Here is a 14,767-nt window from a genome sequence, read left to right on the forward strand (position 1 = left end):
GGAAAGGTCATTAAGACAGGAAATAGTACTGCATTTGCACTTGCTCAGATTCTTAACCATTGGACTATGGTTCAGAATCAGCAGGCTGTTTCCTGAACCAAACGGCATGCCCAGAGACACATATATGCTTGTCTGTAATAGGTGCCTGAGGACTAGTTAGCTACACCTGATTGGCTAATTACAGACTCACCTCTGAAGCTGATCGGTTGCATTGATTGTGCATACTGCTATAGACCAGTGATTCTCAAACTCGGTCCTCAGGACCCCACATAGTTTATGTTTTCCAGGTCAACCACCACGTGCACAAGTGTATTCATTAATCACTGACATAACAGGTGGACTTAATTATTTTGATTGTGTTTCTGAGAGGAGACCTGGAAAACATGCACTGTTTGGGGTCCTGAGGACCGAGTTTGAGAACCTGTGCTATAGACAACTTCTCCAAGGACCCCAGTTACACCACCCCATCTACCATCCCAGCTACTTTGCTCCATGGCTATGAACGGATAAGTATTATTTTTCACTACAAGCACTAGGTGGAGGAAGCTATGTCTGCAGACCACTCACACCATACTCTGCCATACTCTCCCACAACAGCTGTGCATACTAGTGCACTCCATACAGGTTTTCTCATCTCAATCTGTCCACACATGCACATAAACTGTATATTTATGTTAAAACATTTGTTTGCCGAATTATAGAGTATTGAGATGATTGGGGAAGAAGAAGGTGACCACAAGGCCTTGTTCTGCTTAAAAGTCTTAGAAGCTAAGTTAAGTAATGGTGCATACACACGGTCAGATATGTCAGATTAACGATTGAACGATTTGCAAATGATTGAACGATTTTTGACTGTATTAAAATTAATGGAAATCGTCTAAAACTGACTGCAAACACATCATATGTCAGATATTGTTATCTGACAAACGGGAACGCGCATCGTTCATCGCTGTACACATGTCAGATTTTCCTTCAGATATGAATGATTGAACGATCTTTAAAATAGTTATCGTTCAGATCTGAAGAAAAATCTGACCGTGTGTATGAAAACAATAACAATGCTTTTTTATTTCTGGAACTGATAAGCTGTAAAATCCTTTAGCTCATTACATATTAAAGTTGTTTTTAACTTCCACTCTGTTGAGGTCTTCAGCCAGTGTCAGATGTTCCTTTTGTCTTCTTTTCCATTCAGCAAAAATGTGACTGCCTCCATTCTAGGATTTCTGTCTCTGGGAAGTGACTTCAATAAAAGAGTGTCCTTGAAAATCACGTTACGAGTCTGACAAGTGGGCTAAGGAAATAGAGGATTAAATCAATATATATTGTGTCAAAGTGAATAACTTTGCATATATGTCATTGTCTAGCAGTCTTCTTTTCCAGCTAGCAGGCTCCAGAGTGTAGCTGTAATGGGGCCTTGTAGAGAAGCAGAGTACATCACCTGCTCGGATAACCTGTATCTAAGGGAGGTGGGAGGCGTCAGCCTCTGGAGGAGGAAGACATAGATTTGATGCATGTAAACAGGCTATAGTTGGAAAGGAGCTTAGAGTTTTAAATGCTTGTATTTCCTATGGATTGGGTGGTCAATGAGGGACAAGCTGGTCTAATAGAGAGATAATCTGTCTCAGCAGAAACGTAACTAGGGTTTTTGGCGCCCAGGGCAAATTGAAAAATGGTTGGGTCAGCCTGTGCACCAAGGGCCAAGGAATAGTTGTTTGGAGTGTGCCGCAAGTAAAAAAATGGTTTTCCCCCTTAGTAACAATTAAATATTCAACAAATTACTGTGCACTGCTCTTCTGAAAAATAAATATGTGGTATGTACTAACACCACGTAATGAGTTGTAGCTAACAAGCTCTATACTGTATATCCTTGCCTAGAGGCTATGGGTACGTCCTTATCTATTAATGTGGATACATCAAGACTAATGTAAATATCAAGGAAAAACCTTTACTGATAAATTATAACATGTGAACAACATACATGAAAATTACCGGATAAAATATAAGATAAATTAAACAAATATGTACAACACAAGAACATACATTTCTAGACATTACCCACCCAATTATCCCAGTCTTTTACTACCTTCCAAAAATTCACAAGAACCAGACACAACCGCCAGGCAGACCGATTGCGATTATATCTGGAATTAACTCATTAACATCAAACCTTTCCCAGTACAAAGACACATTCTTACAGTGAAGGATCAAAGGGCCTGATTCAGAGCCGCACGCAAAAAGCGTGCGCTCGCTCTGAATCAGTGCAGCCGCATGTTTTTTTAAATCCGGCCTCCTGGCCGCTCGCATAGCTGTGGGTGACCACCCACAGCTTTTGCGAGCGGCCAGGTGATGGTCGCGACCATTGGGCTTGCGACGAGACCCTTATAGTAGGGTCTCGTTCCCGCAAGCCCCAGTGAGCTTCTGGCTCTAATAGAGCCGGAAGCTCACCACTGACATCACACCACTGACATCACTCGTGATGTCAGTGGGGCGCCCCAAAACTGCTGGCGTTCCTTTGGGAACGCCTCCGTTTGGCAAGTCACCCCACCAACCTGCCTACCAAACGGGGCGAGCTGTCGATCAACATCGACAGCCGTCCCTTTTGGATGTGAGCGCCAGAGTGATTTCTCGCTCGCTCCGGGGCTCACGCGTGCGCACTGCCTAACAATCGACCCGCTTGCGAGCGGGTCTGAATCAGGCCCAAAGATCCTACCTTAAAGACACCACCAACATCCTGAACATTTTGATAAATGTCACACGGCACAACGATTTTTGACTGGCTACCAGTGATGTGACATCACTGTGCTCGGTGATCAGGCACACACAAGGTTTGGCAAGTACAAAACACTATTTGCAGATGCAGAGATACCGTCACATCAACAAGAATTTATTATGGAGACATCCTCCACATTGAATACACTTACAGTCAATACCGGCATTGGACTGCATCACCTGCAACCATTTGTCTACCTGGTCACATGACCTAGAAACAAACAGGAAGCGGAACAAGCAGCGAACACCAGGTCTGAACAGAAGGAGCAGAGACTACGGAGCAGAACGGGCATCCACAGGAGGAATGAGGATGGTGGTTGCAGCGGTGAAGACAAGGTGAGTTTCCTGAGTGTGGAGGAAGTTCCCGGCTAAGGGTTTGACGACCTGAACCGGAGCGGCTCCCTCCCCAGACAGTTGCTCATCCTCATTTTAAGATCCAGCGGTGAGTGGCTTATCAAAAGACACACCGCCGCTCGATCCATTTTGTGGATAGCAAAGTTCGGGGTCCCTTAGCAGACACCCTAATACCCGTCCAACTCCCGCCCTGAAGCTAACCCGGGCAACGTTAACAATAACACCCAACAGAGTTTCTGCACGTTAATTTGAAACACTTATCCGAGCAAGGGGACCACGGGACGCCATGGTTCATTCCCTCCCGAATCCACAATGAAGATTGTCCTATAATTGACTACTCAATATTACATTTAATTTTTGCAAATATCAGAGAGAGCATTTCGGCACTATATTTGGGTAATTTATCTTATATTTTATCTGGTCATTTTCATGTATGTTGTTCACATGTTATAATTTATCAGTAAAGGTTTTTCCTTGCTATTTACATTAGTCTTGATGTATCCACATTGATACATAAGGATATACCTATAGCCTCTAGGCAAGGATATATAGAGCTTGCTAGCTACCACTCATTATGTGGAGTTAGTACATACCACATATTTATTTATCAGAAGAGCAATGTGCAGTAACTTTTTTAAATATCAAATTGAAAAATGGCGCCCCCCCCCCCCCAAAAAAAAAAAATGTATTTAACAGCATGATAGAAATTAGTGTTCACTGCAGACTGGGGGCAAGGCAGGGCAATGAGGCGGGGGTAGGGCTTCCCAAAGGCGCATGTGTCCTCGTGAAACCTCCCCAATTCATCACTCTTGGGGACGTGCCCAGCACTAAATCTATTTTAGATTTAGATGTATAGTAAAGTTTACTTAGGTAATATTATGAGTTTACATATGTTAGGTTAGTGTGCCCCATGATCCACATAAAATACTGTACATTGAATAAGCCAGGTCCACATAAAATACATTGAATAAGCCAGGTCCCCATAAAATACACTGAAAAAGCCAGTTCCAAATAAAATACATTGAAAAAGACAGTTCCACATAAAATACATTGAAAGAGTCAGTTCCACATAAAATAAATAGAAAAAGCCAGATCCACATACTGTGGATCTGCTGTGTGTGAAATGTTATAGGGGGGTATGCATTACCAGAGTAGGGCACCTGTAACCTCCAAAAAGAGCACACTGTAGTTTCTGATGACTGAGCAGTGGATCCTAACGGTGGTGAACATACAGCAGATCTCCCGAGGCAGACCTATTGCTTACCCACCGGTGCTACAGCTACGCCAGGTGAGTACAGGGTACATGCCAACACTGTGCAGGAGAACCAGATGGCTCCCAATGACTGCTGACCCACTGCAGCAACGACTGTGGCCCAGCTGTCTCTGAGGTCCATTTAGCAGAGTCACTGGCCACCCGTCTGATCCCTTCCACTACTACCACCCACCGTTGACCGCTGTCACACTGCGGCAAGCGGTACATTCCCGTACTTCTGTAGTTGTTACCAGCAGAGTCCCAATATACTCACCTAGCTGCCAAAGCAGAGGACACAGAGGCTAAGGTAACAATACCGGTGGACTTTCTGTACCAAATTCCACAGGAGAACATTTGATATGTACTTTACTTTTACCAGGAACAGCTACAGTGAACTTAGAACTGAATTGATCTCACTATTTACCCCTCAGCTTCTCACCCCATACCAGTGTTACCTTTGTCTTTGTATATCCCTACATGTCTTTTTAATATGCCATTATTACTCCTTTTAATATTTTTGTTTAGACAACATATTCATGAAATTAATTATGGAATCTTCACAGAATTTTCTCTTCACATAATTTGACATTAACCTTATATGGCAGCATATTTAATACATCACAAACCATTCTAATTAGGCGAGCACTATCTGTAACATATAATTTGCCGAAGAGGTACACTTCTAATGCCATATTGCAAATACTAGGTGAGAAAATAGACAAAGAGGTACGTAATAATGCAAAGTATTATAACGTGCCTAATGTCAGTCCAGTACAGGCGCGCAGGACACTGTACACTGCCCCACCTGGTGGTGACAACTCACTCTGTTGTTAAATTGAGACACGTGCCAACACACAATCCTCTCACTCACCAAGCCACTCATTAGGAATGATGGGAGATGCGTCTGCACAACAACTGCAGCTTGTGCTCCCCCACAGCCCATGTGCACGACTCCACAAGACCAGCTATAACAAACATAACATCCAGCTCCTGCCACGCATTTAACCCCACTGAGAATATCTACTCAGGTGACCAAAGAGAGACAGGAGAAACAGGGTAAAGAACAAGGGGAGAAAGGAGGAAGAATGGGGAGACGGAAGGGAAGAGAGAAGTACAGGGGGAGACGGGAGAGAACAACAGGGGGAGACGGGAGAGAACAACAGGGGGAGATGGGAGAGAACAACAGGGGGAGACGGGAGAGAACAACAGGGACACGGGAGGGAACAACAGGGGGAGACAGGAGAAAACAACAGGGGGAGACGGGAGAGAACAACAGGGGGAGACAGGAGAGAACAACAGGGGGAGATGGGAGAGAACAACAGGGGGAGAAGGGAGAGAACAACAGGGGGAGACGAGAGAGAACAACAGGGGGAGACGGGAGTGAACAACAGGGGGAGACGGGAGAGAACAACAGGGGGAGACGAGAGAGAACAACAGGGGGAGACAGGAGAAAACAACAGGGGGAGACGGGAGAGAACAACAGGGGGAGATGGGAGAGAACAACAGGGGGAGACGGGAGAGAACAACAGGGGGAGACGGGAGAAAACAACAGGGGGAGACGGGAGAGAACAACAGGGGAAGACGGGAGAGAACAACAGGGGGAGAAGAGAGGGAACAACAGGGGGAGACGGGAGAGAACAACAGGGGGAGACGGGAGAGAACAACAGGGGGAGACGGGAGAGAACAACAGGGGGAGACGGGAGAGAACAACAGGGGGAGACGAGAGGGAACAACAGGGGGAGACAGGAGAGAACAACAGGGGGAGATGGGAGAGAAAAACAGGGGGAGACGAGAGGGAACAACAGGGGGAGACAGGAGAGAACAACAGGGGGAGACGGGAGAGAACAACAGGGGGAGACAGGGGAGAGCAACAGGGGGAGATGAGAGGGAACAACAGGGAGAGACAGGAGAGAACAACAGGGGGAGACGGGAGAGAACAACAGGGGAAGACGGGAGAGAACAACAGGGGGAGACAGGAGAGAACAACAGGGGGAGATGGGAGAGGACAACAGGGGGAGACGAGAGGGAACAACAGGGGGAGACAGGAGAGAACAACAGGGGGAGATGGGAGAGAACAACAGGGGGAGACGGGAGAGAACAACAGGGGGAGACGGGAGAAAACAACAGGGGGAGACGAGAGAGAACAACGGGGGGAGACGAGAGAGAACAACAGGGGAAGACGGGAGAGAACAACAGGGGGAGACAGGAGAGAACAACAGGGGGAGACGGGAGAAAACAACAGGGGGAGACGGGAGAGAACAACAGGGGAAGACGGGAGAGAACAACAGGGGGAGACAGGAGAGAACAACAGGGGGAGACGGGAGAAAACAACAGGGGGAAACGAGAGAGAACAACAGGGGGAGATGAGAGGGAACAACAGGGGGAGACAGGAGAGAACAACAGGGGGAGACGGGAGAGAACAACAGGGGAAGACGGGAGAGAACAACAGGGGGAGACAGGAGAGAACAACAGGGGGAGACAGGAGAAAACAACAGGGGGAGACGGGAGAAAACAACAGGGGGAGACGAGAGAGAACAACAGGGGGAGACAAGAGAGAACAACAGGGGGAGACGGGAGAGAAAAACAGGGGGAGACAGGAGAGAACAACAGGGGGAGACGGGAGAGGACAACAGGGGGAGACGAGAGGGAACAACAGGGGGAGACAGGAGAGAACAACAGGGGGAGACGGGAGAGAACAACAGGGGGAGACGGGAGAGAACAACAGGGGGAGACGGGAGAAAACAACAGGGGGAGACGAGAGAGAACAACGGGGGGAGACGAGAGAGAACAACAGGGGAAGACGGGAGAGAACAACAGGGGGAGACAGGAGAGAACAACAGGGGGAGACGGGAGAAAACAACAGGGGGAGACGGGAGAGAACAACAGGGGAAGACGGGAGAGAACAACAGGGGGAGACAGGAGAGAACAACAGGGGGAGACGGGAGAAAACAACAGGGGGAGACGAGAGAGAACAACAGGGGGAGACGAGAGAGAACAACAGGGGGAGACGGGAGAGAACAACAGGGGAAGATGGGAGAGAACAACAGGGGGAGATGAGAGGGAACAACAGGGGGAGATGAGAGGGAACAACAGGGGGAGACGGAGAGAACAACAGGAGGAGACGAAAGGGAACAACAGGGGGAGACGAGAGAGAACAACAGGGGGAGACGAGAGAGAACAACAGGGGGAGACGAGAGAGAACAACAGGGGGAGACGGGAGAGAACAACAGGGGAAGACGGGAGAGATCAACAGGGGGAGACAGGAGAGAACAACAGGGGGAGACGGGAGAGAACAACAGGGGAAGACGGGAGAGAACAACAGGGGGAGACAGGAGAGAACAACAGGGCGAGACGGGAGAGGACAACAGGGGGAGACGAGAGGGAACAACAGGGGGAGACAGGAGAGAACAACAGGGGGAGATGGGAGAGAACAACAGGGGGAGACGGGAGAGAACAACAGGGGGAGACGGGAGAAAACAACAGGGGGAGATGGGAGAGAAAAACAGGGGGAGACGAGAGGGAACAACAGGGGGAGACGGGAGAGAACAACAGGGGGAGACGAGAGGGAACAACAGGGGGAGGCAGGAGAGAACAACAGGGGGAGACGGGAGAGAACAATAGGGGGAGACGAGAGAGAACAGGGGGAGACGAGAGAGAACAACAGGGGGAGACGGGAGAGAACAACGGGGGAGACGAGAGGGAACAACAGGGGGAGACGGGAGAGAACAACAGGGGGAGACGGGAGAGAACAACAGGGGGAGACGAGAGGGAACAACAGGGGGAGACGAGAGGGAACAACGGGGGGAGACGGGAGAGAACAACGGGGGGAGACGGGAGAGAACAACGGGGGGAGACGAGAGGGAACAATCCTCTCACTCACCAAGCCACTCATTAGGAATGATGGGAGATGCGTCTGCACAACAACTGCAGCTTGTGCTCCCCCACAGCCCATGTGCACAACTCCACAAGACCAGCTATAACAAACATAACATCCAGCTCCTGCGACGCATTGGACCCCACTGAGAATATCTACTCAGGTGACCAAAGAGAGACAGGAGAAACAGGGTAAAGAACAAGGGGAGAAAGGAGGAAGAATGGGGAGACGGGAGGAAAGAGAGAAGTACAGGGGGAGACGGGAGAGAACAACAGGGGGAGACGGGAGAGAGAACAACAGGGGGAGATGGGAGAGAACAACAGGGGGAGACGGAAGAGAGAACAACAGGGGGAGACGGGAGAGAACAACAGGGGGAGATGGGAGAGAACAACAGGGGGAGACGGGAGAGAACAACAGGGGAAGACGGGAGAGAACAACAGGGTGAGATGAGAGGGAACAACAAGGGGAGATGAGAGGGAACAACAGGGGGAGACGGAGAGAACAACAGGAGGAGACGAAAGGGAACAACAGGGGGAGACGAAAGGGAACAACAGGGGGAGACGAGAGAGAACAACAGGGGGAGACGAGAGAGAACAACAGGGGGAGATGAGAGGGAACAACAGGGGGAGACGGAGAGAACAACAGGAGGAGACGAAAGGGAACAAAGGGGGAGACTAGAAGAAAGAAGACGGGGAGACGGGAGAAAAGGGAAGAATGGGGGAAGATGGGAGGAAAGAGGGAAGAACGGGGGAGATCGAAGGAAAGAGGGAAGAACGGGGGATATGGAAGGAAAAGAGGATGGGTCAAAAATAGTAATATTTATATTAGGGGTGTGCACCGGACACTTTTCGTGTTTTGTGTTTTGGTTTTGGATCTGGATCTTTCTTCGTGTTTTGGATCTGGATTGGTTTTGCCAAAACCACCCTTCCGTGTTTTGGGTTCTGGGTTTTGTGTTTTGGATCTGTATTTTTTTGAAAAAAAGCATAAAAACAGCTAAAATCACAGAATTTGTAGGTTTTTCTGCTCCTATGCTATTATTAACCTCAATAATCTTAATTTCCACTCATTTCCAGTCTATTCTGAACACCTCACAATAGTGTTTTTATGTCCAAAAGGTTGCACCGAGGTAGCTGGATGACTATGCTAAGCGACACGAGTGGGCGGCACAAACACGTGACCCATCTAGGCGTGAAACTGCAGTGGCAGACAGGATGACAGTTTGAAAAACTAGGCCCCAAACTGTACATAATGCAAAGAAAAAAAAGAGGTGCAAGATGGAATTGTCCTTGGGCCCTCCCACCCACCCTTATGTTGTATAAACAGGACATGCACACTTTAACAAACCAATCATTTCAGCGCCAGGGTCTGCCACACAACTGTGGCTGAAATGATTGGTTCGTTTGGGCCCCCACAAAACAAGCTGGCAATTAATCTGTCCCTGCACAAACTGGCTCTACGGAGGCAAGATGTCATCCTCATCCTCCTCATCCACCCTCATCCTCACAGAGTATTAATTCGTCCCTGCTGGAACCACAGGTCCCTCTGTACGTTCTGGAAGCTGGTCTCCCTGGAAGAGTTGATAATTCATTTTATGAACATCATCTTCTCCACATTTTGTGGAAGCAACCTCCTATGCCTTTCGCTGACAAGGTTCCCGGCTGCACTAAACACTCTTTCGGAGTACACACTGGAGGGGGGGCAACTCAGGTAAAATAGAGCCAGTTTGTACAGGGAACTCCAAATTGCTTCTTTTTCCTGCCAGTACAGGTACGGACTGTCTGACATGCCTACTTGGATGCTGTCACCGATGTAATCCTTTAACAGACAGACGCACGCTTGTCGCTGCTGCTTTGAGGATGCAAGTGCGGCTACAGCCCACACAATTCACAAAGACAGAAAAAAAAAAAGAATATTTTTATTGTTTGTGGAGCGCACTTTGAGGGTTACACCACCCTTTAGCAGACAGACGCACGCTTGTCGCTGCTGCTTTGAGGATGCAAGTGCGGCTACAGCCCACACAATTCACAAAGACAGAAAAAAGAAGAAGAATATTTTTATTGTTTGTGTAGCACACTTTGAGGGTGTCACCACCCTTTAACAGATAGACGCACGCTTGTCGCTGCTGCTTTAAGGATGCAGGTGCGGCTACAGCCCACACATTTCACAAAGACCGAAAAAAAAAGAACAATATTTTAATTGTTTGTGTAGCACACTTTGAGGGTGTCACCACCCTTTAACAGACAGACGCACGCTTGTCGCTGCTGCTTTAAGGATGCAGGTGCGGCTACAGCCCACACAATTCACAAAGACAGAAAAAAGAAGAATATTTTTATTGTTTGTGTAGCACACTTTGAGGGTGTCACCACCCTTTAACAGACAGACGCACGCTTGTTGCTGCTGCTTTGAGGATGCAAGTGTGGCTACATCGCACACAAGTCACAAACACATTAAAAAAATAGTTTTTTATTTTTTGGAGCACTTTGAGATTTACACCACCCTTTAACAGACAGATGCACGCTTGTCGCTGCTGCTTTAAGGATGCAGGTGCGGCTACAGCCCACACATTTCACAAGGACCGAAAAAAAAAGAACAATATTTTAATTGTTTGTGTAGCACACTTTGAGGGTGTCGCCACCCTTTAACAGACAGACGCACGCTTGTCGCTGCTGCTTTAAGGATGCAGGTGCGGCTACAGCCCACACAATTCACAAAGACAGAAAAAAGAAGAATATTTTTATTGTTTGTGTAGCACACTTTGAGGGTGTCACCACCCTTTAACAGACAGATGCACGCTTGTCGCTGCTGCTTTGAGGATGCAAGTGCGGCTACATCGCACACAAGTCACAAACACATTAAAAAAATAGTTTTTTATTTTTTGGAGCACTTTGAGAGTTACACCCCCCTTTAACAGACAGACGCACGCTTGTCGCTGCTGCTTTAAGGATGCAGGTGCGGCTACAGCCCACACATTTCACAAAGACCGAAAAAAAAGAACAATATTTTAATTGTTTGTGTAGCACACTTTGAGGGTGTCACCACCCTTTAACAGACAGACGCACGCTTGTCGCTGCTGCTTTAAGGATGCAGGTGCGGCTACAGCCCACACAATTCACAAAGACAGAAAAAAAGAAGAAGAATATTTTTATTGTTTGTGTAGCACACTTTGAGGGTGTCACCACCCTTTAACAGACAGACGCACGCTTGTCGCTGCTGCTTTGAGGATGCAAGTGCGGCAACATCGCACACAAGTCACAAACACATTAAAAAAATATATATATTTTTTGGAGCACTTTGAGAGTTACAACACCCTTTAACAGACAGACGCACGCTTGTCGCTGCTGCTTTGAGGATGCAAGTGCGGCTACAGCCCACACAATTCACAAAGACAGAAAAAAAAAGAACAATATTTTAATTGTTTGTGTAGCACACTTTGAGGGTGTCACCACCCTTTAACAGACAGACGCACGCTTGTCGCTGCTGCTTTAAGGATGCAGGTGCGGCTACAGCCCACACATTTCACAAAGACAGAAAAAAAAAGAACAATATTTTAATTGTTTGTGTAGCACACTTTGAGGGTGTCACCACCCTTTAACAGACAGACGCACGCTTGTCGCTGCTGCTTTGAGGATGCAGGTGGAATCTAGACGGGATTTGGAACCGAGGACACACTACCTCCATCAATTGTCTAAATCCCACTGCACTAATGGCGGATACCGGACGCACGTCTAACACCAACATAGCAGTCAAGGCCTCAGTTATACGTTTTGCTTCAGGATGACTGCTGTCGTACTTCATCCTCATCGCTAGGGACTGTTGGAGGGTCAATTGTTTAGTAAAAGTAGTGATGTTCCTACTTCCTCTCTGGGATGATGAACAACTCCCAGCAGCAGCAACAGCACTAGGAGGAAGTGGTTCTTGATCTTTCCCTATTTTATTTTTATCGGAGAAAGTTTGGTCCTCCATTTATGTTATATTGATATATACGTGCGGCTAAAGCGCGCACAAACACAGAAAATATTTTTTTATTTTTGCTGGAGAGTAGTGCACTTTGTGGGTTACACCACCCTTTAAGAAATGAGCCAGCCGGCTCTTTACTTATGGGACACAGGCGCACGCTTGGCGCTGCTCCTTTGTTGATGCACGTGCAGCCACAGTGCACACAAGTCACAAACACAGAAAATATATATTTTTTTGTTTTGGAGTGTACTTTGGGGGTTACAGAACCCTTTAACGGTCAAGCCAGCCGGCCCTTTACTTATGACACAGGCGCACGCTTGGCACTACTTTGTTGATGCACGTGCGGCTACTGCGCACACAATTCACAAACACAGAAAATAATTTTTTTTTTGGTTTGGACTGGAGTGTACTTTGGGGGTTACAGCACCCTTTAACGGTCAAGCCAGCCGGCCCTTTACTTATGACACAGGCGCACGCTTGGCACTACTTTGTTGATGCACGTGCGGCTACTGCGCACACAATTCGCAAACACAGAAAATAATTTTTTTTTTGGTTTGGACTGGAGTGTACTTTTGGGGGTTACAGCACCCTTAACGGTCAAGCCAGCCGGCCCTTTACTTATGACACAGGCGCACGCTTGGCACTACTTTGTTGATGCACGTGCGGCTACTGCGCACACAATTCGCAAACACAGAAAATAATTTTTTTTTTGGTTTGGACTGGAGTGTACTTTTGGGGGTTACAGCACCCTTAACGGTCAAGCCAGCCGGCCCTTTACTTATGACACAGGCGCACGCTTGGCACTACTTTGTTGATGCACGTGCGGCTACTGCGCACACAATTCACAAACACAGAAAATAATTTTTTTTTTGGTTTGGACTAGGGATGTGCAGGCTCGGTTCTACTCGGTTCCGTTCGGTTCTTTTTACCGAATCTTAATGGCTATCCAAAACTCGTGACAGCTGAAACCCAATAAGATCCGGTAAAAAGAACCGAACGGAACCGAGTAGAATCGAGCCAGCACATCCCTAGTTTGGACTGGAGTGTACTTTCGGGGGTTACAGCACCCTTAACGGTCAAGCCAGCCGGCCCTTTACTTATGACACAGGCGCACGCTTGGCACTACTTTGTTGATGCACGTGCGGCTACTGCGCACACAATTCACAAACACAGAAAATAATTTTTTTTTTGGTTTGGACTGGAGTGTACTTTCGGGGGTTACAGCACCCTTTAACGGTCAAGCCAGCCGGCCCTTTACTTATGACACAGGCGCACGCTTGCCACTACTTTGTTGATGCACGTGCGGCTACTGCGCACACAATTCACAAACACAGAAAATAATTTTTTTTGGGGTTTGGACTGGAGTGTACTTTTGGGGGTTACAGCACCCTTAACGGTCAAGCCAGCCGGCCCTTTACTTATGACACAGGCGCACGCTTGGCACTACTTTGTTGATGCACGTGCGGCTACTGCGCACACAATTCACAAACACAGAAAATATTTTTTTTTTTGGTTTGGACTAGGGATGTGCAGGCTCGGTTCTACTCGGTTCCGTTCGGTTCTTTTTACCGAATCTTAATGGCTATCCAAAACTCGTGACAGCTGAAGCCCAATAAGATCCGGTAAAAAGAACCGAACGGAACCGAGTAGAACCGAGCCTGCACATCCCTAGTTTGGACTGGAGTGTACTTTCGGGGGTTACAGCACCCTTAACGGTCAAGCCAGCCGGCCCTTTACTTATGACACAGGCGCACGCTTGGCACTACTTTGTTGATGCACGTGCGGCTACTGCGCACACAATTCACAAACACAGAAAATATATTATTTTTTTAGCACTTGGGGGGAGCACCCCTGATGGACAGAGCACCCCCTGGACAACACTACAGCACCCCTTTAGGACTGGGACACTGCACAGGACTTTGGAGTGGACACAGCCCCTATGGACAACTGACTGCACAACACAGTCCAGCCAGCCCCTATGGACTTTGAAGTAGTGGACACAGCCCCTATTAACAACAGCAGCACAGCACAACACAGCCAGCCCCTATGGACTTTGAAGTAGTGGACAACAGCAGCACTACACTACACTACACTACACAGCCCTAACTCCCACCCTCCCTCTTCACTGTCCACAGCCGAGTGAGAAAATGGCGCCGACGCGGGTACCTTATATAGGATCCAAAACCCGCGAGACTCGGAAGGCGGGATGATGACGTTTTGCCTCGATTTCAGATCCGAGTCAGGCGGGAAAAGTCGAGCCTGACTCGGATCGGACTCGGATCGGGGGGGCTCGGATTTCAGAAATCCGAACCCGCTCACCCCTAATTTATATAATAGTAAAATAGTATTAGTAAAATCTATGTTCTAAGACCTATACTCAACTAGCAATTACAATAAGCTATATCAAACCAGTGACAATAGAAATGTAAAAAAAAGACCATATACTGTACAGTAGTTAAAATGTGCATGATACTTATTTTTGCAAACTAAAATGTGAGAGTCCAAAGATGGGTACACACTGGAGCTCATTCAGACCCGCTCGCTAGATGCGATCGCTCGCT

The sequence above is a fragment of the Taudactylus pleione genome, unplaced genomic scaffold (assembly GCF_031769625.1).
Source record: "Taudactylus pleione unplaced genomic scaffold, aTauple2 ptg000296l, whole genome shotgun sequence".
NCBI classification, from domain to species: Eukaryota; Metazoa; Chordata; class Amphibia; order Anura; family Myobatrachidae; genus Taudactylus; species Taudactylus pleione.